This window comes from Tupaia chinensis, unplaced genomic scaffold (genome assembly GCF_000334495.1).
Source record: "Tupaia chinensis unplaced genomic scaffold, TupChi_1.0 Scaffold000132_1, whole genome shotgun sequence".
Taxonomy (NCBI): Eukaryota; Metazoa; Chordata; class Mammalia; order Scandentia; family Tupaiidae; genus Tupaia; species Tupaia belangeri.
Window position 1 is genome coordinate 4,019,948 of NW_006159601.1, and position 7,004 is coordinate 4,026,951.

Below are 7,004 nucleotides of genomic sequence, written 5' to 3' on the forward strand. Positions count from 1 at the left end.
CCGTCCCTATAAGCAAAACCCCCTAAAAAAAAAAAAAAAAGAGGGAGAGAGACAGTGAGAAGCAGAGAGAGGGAAAGTGAGAAATCACCTTCCAGGAGGTGACTACACTACAATCAATCCCTTCTCCTTGCAGGATTTGGGGTATGTACGCACATGTGCCCAGTGCCCAGTCTCTGGGTCTGGGACTCAAACCACATAGTCAGTCATATGGAATGAAAGATGCTTTAACCACCATTGGCGCTATGATTTAAAAATCAGGTAATGTACATTTTCATAATAAACTTTTTGTTAACATATCTTATTTTTAAATCTTTAGATTTAGAGGTAATTTGTTACACAATATTAGCTAACAGATACCAGAGCCATAGGTCAGCCCTGAGCCATAGGTAAGCCCTACGCCAACAACCAACACCAGGCACGTGAGACGAGTCAGCCATGGTGACGCCTCCAACCTTGGTCAAGCTCTCAGATGGCTGTAGCTCTGGCTGATATATGACTGCAGTTATATGAGACCACCAGTGTGTACAGCCCAGACGAGACCTTCCTATTTGTTTCCTAGGCTTCATCATGACTACCCAGAGGAAGTTCAGGACTCTTAGACTCTGCTCACTTAGTAGAATTGGAAAGAAAAAAGGAATAATCCCGTATTCTAACCCTGGCTGAGTTGCTTGATGGCTACACCTAAGTAGATAAGGAGCCTCGCTTTTTAAAATTTGTTAAAGAATTATTTATTTTATTTATCTTTTTTTTTAATTTGACCAGAACAACACAGAGAGAGAGAGAGAGAGGGAGAGAGAAAGCAAGCCGCCAGGTCCAGGACTTGAACTGTGGTCAGCCATGTGGGAGTCCAGTGCCTTTAACCATCATGCCATCTGCCGATCCCAACCCTCCCTTTTTAGAGCTTCAGTTTCCTAAGTAATAAAATGGAATAGGGTTACTGTCAGCATTGACATGAGAACAACTACGGCCATACTGTGTGATGTGTCATTTGTTGAACAACAATTAAGCATCACCTTAATGGAAGGAATCAGTAGTGAAAAAGGTCAAAGTATCTATCTGACTTGGGGCCATTTTATAGGATTTTCTCCCCATTGCAGAGTCATCCGAGTTGTATGTGGGCTCCCTTAAACTGAGGCGGTGCTTTCTGGGCACATTTCTTTTTTTCTTCTTTTATGGAGAGGTTTTTGCTATAGGGCACGTATGCTCACCAGAGAGACAGAGAGACAGAAAGTGAGAAATCACTCCCCAGAGGGGATAGCCATACTGCAATCCCTTCTCCATCCTCCTCTCGGGATCTTGGGCATGCACACACATATGCCTGGTGCGAGTTTAAGCCACCAGGTCCAGGACGCGAACTGCAGTCAACTACATGGGAGTCTAGTGACATAGCCATTACACTAACTACTGGTCCCAGAAACAAGCACTCTTGACAGTGTCTAATCACACTGAGATGCACCCTCAGCCTTCCAGCCAGGATCATGTACTTCAGACGACCCAGGGTCTGACCATAGGACCTATGTCTCTAGCCCTGCTGAGTAGTGCCCTACCACCTCTGCCGGGCCAGACCAAATACATCTTGATAAAAAAAAAGAAGAAGCCAAACAATATCTCACACATACTCTGCTTTCATAAATATTTGTTGGATACATGAGAAGAAAAAAAAAAGGAATAAAGGGGGCCACCAAGTGGTGTGGTGGTTAAGGTGCTAGACTCCCACATGGCTAACCATGGCTCAAGTCCCAGGACTGATGACTTAAAAATCACACCGGGCACATGTGCATGCATGCCCAAAATCCTGATAGGAGAATGGAGAAGAAGGGATTGTGGCATGGTCCTCCCTCCTGGGGGTAGTGATTTCTCACTTTCCCTCTCACTGTCTATCTTTTTCCAGCCTGTGAGTAACCACGTCCTATGGCAAAAAACCTAAAATAAATAAATAAATTTTAAAATGCAATAAACTACATGTAAATGAAATAGACATTGACATCACAGCAACACAAACTGGGAAGCTGGCATGAATATGAACTGACTTCGTACATCTGAGAAGGCTGACTCCCAGGTCAGCTGTGGAGCAAGGCCCAGGGCAGCCAGATCACACCAGGCTTCCCCCAAAGGCTCAGGAGTAGGGAGCACTGCTTAGCTTTTAGTGTAGGGGTAGAACTGGGCTGAAAATAGGGGACTGGTCAAAACTTGGTTTAAGAAGCCGTTGGATCCTAGATCTCTTCCCAGTCCTCTGTGTGACTCCCACTTTCCACAGTTGAGAGTTCTTCTCAGGAAGACTCCGGATTAGCGACAACCCTACAACTGAAGACAAAGCTATCAGGGGACACAGACTAAGCAGCATTGACACACTGAATGTCAAGGACCCCTCCCCGCCCAGTGCTTTCTGGCAGCCAGGCTTGTCTTCTCCTGGCAGGAGACTGGAAACCCCCTTTCCGAGGAATCTGACTCGTCCAAGAGGGAAGATCCCAAACACTAAAACCAGGAGTTTCCCAGTGAAGGAGCCAGCCAGATCAGGATATGCCAAAGATCACTGAGTCAGTAAGCCCTGCAGATTCGGTTTCCAGTAAAGTATCGTTCTTTTTTTTTTTTCCCTTAGTTATTTCTTTAATTTTATTTATCATTACCATCTTATTTTTAACTTGTTTTATTTGCTGCAGGACATGTGTGCTCACCAGAGAGAGAGAGAAAGAGAAAGCGAGAAAGCAAGTTCGAACAGCAGTCACCCATTTGGGAGTCCAGTGCCTTAACCACCTGCCACCTACTGGCCCCTGTAAGTATCATTCTAAAATATGAACAAACAAGGCTCAGTAGACATTGAAGAAAAGCCAAATGAAAGAGACCAAAACAAATACAAAAATGAGTATGTTGGTGAAATTAGAAAAGGTTATAAAGAATCATTACTATTATTACTATTTCCAGAAAGTTAATGAGATTTTTACACCCATGAAAAAAGAATAGCATGTTGCTAAAAAGGAATATTCAGAGAATATAAAAGTACAACTGGGGGCCAGCAGAGGGCATGGATATTAGGCATTAGATCCCACATAGTCAGCAGCATGGTTCAAGTCTCAAATCTGGTGGCTTGAAAATCATGCCAGGGATGTGTGTGTGCATGCCCAAAATCCCAAGAGGAGACTAGAGGAAAAGGGATTATGGCATTTCCATACCCCTGAAAGTGATTTCTCACTTTCTCTCTCTCTCTCTCTTTGTCTTTCTCTGGCTAGCACACATATCTTACAGGAAAACTTAAAAACAAAATCTAAAAATTACATATATATGGCATAATATAAAATTTAATCAAGTTGTTGGAAGATATCACTTAAGAACTCTCCTAGAAAGAAGAGTAGAAAAGAAAGAAAGAAAGAAAGAAAGAAAGAAAGAAAGAAAGAAAGAAAGAAAGAAAGAAAGAAAGAAAGAAAGAAAGATCAGAAAGAAATGATCAGAAAAGGGAAGGACCTACATGGAAGGTCAATCTTCAATTAATGACATCTCCGGAAAGAAAGAACAGGACAAAATAAGAGAGAGGAAATGATGAGAGAAATGACTCAGTCGGGGTTTGAACAGACCACACCAAGTGAACAGGATAAGGGATTTGTTACTGGGATGGACCTTCCACAGCCGTGGAGCTGGTGGAGCAGTCTGCAGACGCGCTGCCCTTGATGTTGGGCCTCAAGCCTCTACAGCCTGCTATCGGGGAGGAAAGGTGAATGTGAATGAGAGCAGGGACAGACGGAACTCAAGAGGACAAACTGGAACCACGCTTTCCCTCACTACCTCCAACCCGAATACCACGGTGACCTACAGGAGGACTGGCACCCCTCATCACCGCAGAGCTATGCACACTGGCTGCAGCGCTTGGAAGGGCTTCAAGGGCAGCTATGGCCAGGGTCAAGGTAGCTGTGAGTCCAGGCGTGCCCCAACCCAGCTTTTGGGAACCAGCAGTTAGTGTAATGGCTGGATACAACCTTCAGAGCATAAAACTACGGCTGCCACTTCATTTCTGCCTCCCAGACCTGGTACAAAATGGCCTTCGCGGCCAGCACTAGCCTGACACTGTGCAGAGACAGGACATCTGGGGGCGCAGCTCCAGTTCAGCTAAGATGACACAGTTTGGGCCAGCAGGTAGCATGGTGATTAAGGCGCTAGACTACCGCATGACTGACCGCGTTTGAGTTCCAGACCTGGCAGCTTGAAAACCACAACAGGAACATGTGCATGCCTGCCCCAAATCCCAGGAGAGTAGAAGAGAAAGGGCTGAGGCATGGCCATCCCTCCTGGGGAGCCATTTCTCCCTTTTCCTCTCTCTGTCTCTCTGATAGGCATGCTTACCCTATGGCAAAATCTTTTTTCTTTTTTAGAGGTTTTTGCTATAGGGTGTGTGCGCTTGTCAGAAAGACAGAGAGAGACAGAGAGAGGAAAAGGGAGAAATGGCTCCCCAGGGGGGATGGCCATGCCACAATCCCTTCTCCTCCACTCTCCTCTTGGGACCTTGGGCATGCATGCACATGCACCCGGCGTGAATTTAAGCCACCAGGTCCGAGACTACAGTTGACTACATGGGAGTCCAGTGACATAGCCATTATGCCAACTGCTGGTCCTGGCAAAATCTCTTTTTTAAAAAATGGCATAATTGAAAGCCAACATAAGACATAACTCAATAATAATATTTACCAGACTGGAAAGACATGTTCAATGAAGAGGCCACAGAGTGCCCTGAAGAACGCATGAAGGTACGTTGTGAAATTTCAAAAAACTGAGGATACAAATGTGCTTTCACAGGGGAGAAAAAACAGGTTTCAGATGAAGAACCATAATGACATTAGGCCATTCAACACCAAGCTTGAAAAGGAGAAGAACATGAAGATGTTTTCACAACTTTGAAGAAAAGTGATTTCCAGCCTAGACTCCTCACCCAATATCCCTTCAAAGTAAAGGTAGAATAAGGCATTTTCAGCCAAGGGCTGAGGGTCCGAATGAATGATGTGAGCCACCAAAAGGCAGGAGACTCGGGCTACGGTGGGCCCACGGCAAGGGAGGTGACAGGAGCCCCTGGAGGACAGCGCTGGGCTATCCTAGGAGCAGCTGTGCCTGAGGCCCAGAGGAAAACCAGGCCAGCTGGAATGGCTGGCGAGTCGCAGGATTTCTCTGAGGGGAGAGAAGAGGATTTGTATGTATCTTCATGTATCGAGGGAAGACTCGCAAATAGGGGTTCTTTGGGTTGAATTTACGATAATCATAAAAAAATACTTAGCAAATAACCAAAAAATAGGACAAATAAAACCTCCAGGGAAAACAAAATTGTACAGGAAAGAAAAATGTTCATAGACTACTACAAGGCTCAGCTGTGAACAGCATTCCACAGTCGTAACATCATAGATGCTGAATATTGATCTAATAAATATTCCATGTAACTAAATTGGGAGACAGGAAGGGGACGGCGTACATGGCGAGAAGGGCAGGAGATGCCGAAGGAGCAAGCCTCATATTCCAGTCTAGACTTCTAAGACGACTGTTTTACCTTTTGATTTTATTCCATGTGAAAAGTATTGCCCAATAGAAAAATAAGTATGATTTTTATTATGATACATATGGCCATATTCTATCGTGGGAAGCAAAAGCTAAAACTTAAACTGAAAAATCAGGAAATAACAATCTAATCATGGCAGTTACCAAAGGAAAAACTAAAAGACTTCTTAAACTAGTTGCCCCTGGGGAGGAGAAAAATGGCTTTGGGAGGGACTGCCATTTTTAAGTTTTTGTATTTGATTCTAAATTATGTGCACGTGGTATGTTGATTAAAAACAAAACTTGGGGCTGGCAGGTGGTATGGTTGTTAAGGTGCTGGACTCCCACATGGCCTAACACAGTTTGAGTCCCAGACCTGGTGTCTTGCTTTCTCACTCTCTCTCTCATCAAACTAAATAATAATAATAAATAAATAAAATCAAAAAACAAAAACAAAACTTGGGACCAGAAGGTGGTGTGATAGTTAAGGTGCTGAACTCCCACATGGCTGACCGCGGTTTGAGTCCCAGACCCAGCGTCTTGAAAATTATCCCAGGCAAGTGTGCATGTGTGTATGCGTGCGTGCCCAAAATTCCAGAAAGAAAATGGAGAAAGGATTGCAGAGTGGCCATCCCCCAGGGGGTGATTTCTCACACCCCCCTCCTCCTCTCTGGGAGCCCATGCACCTTATGGCAAAACCTAAACAAAACAGACAGGGGCCAGCAGGTGGCGTGGTGGTTAAGGCGCTGGACACTCCCACATGACTGACCATAGTTCGAGTCTCAGATCTAATGGTTTGCTTTCTCACTTTCCCTCTCTCTCTCTTTCTGTGTCTCTCTCTGGTCAAATTAAAATAAGTGAATAAATAAATAAAGCAAAATAAATAATTATTTTTAAAAGACAAACAAGAAAATTCTAAAACCGAAACATTAAGTTATAGCTGCCAACTCTTAAGGAAATGAAGGATGAAGGAGAGAAGGAAGAAAGAAAGATAAAAAGGAAGTAAGAAAGAAAATGAAGTATTGTTAAAAGGAATTATTTATTTAATTTTATTTGTTATCATTATTATTTTTATTTGACCAGAGAAAGAGAGAGGGAAAGTCAGAAAGCAAGCCACCAGGTCCAGAATTCAAACCACAGTTGGCCATGTGGGAGTCTAGCACCTTAACCACCAGACCACCTGCCAGTCCCAGAAAATGAAGTTTTAAATACGCAGTAGTTAACTAGCCTGCCTCAAGTTCACAGAGCTGGTTAAAACGACCAAGCTTTGAGCCCAGGGTTCATGTGACTCCACACGAGACTTGTTAGATCAAGGGTGTTTGAATCTTGGGTTCCTCCCTTGCTCTACAGCTCTACACCACCACACCCTCTCTGTTCCTTCAAGGTCTTCATTCAGGTCCACAGTGGACCCTGATGTCTGGGGGGTGGTGCTGTGCCTTAGGCAGGCAGAGGGGCCAAGGGCACAGTGTGAAAAGTTGTGCAGACCAAGGGAAAGA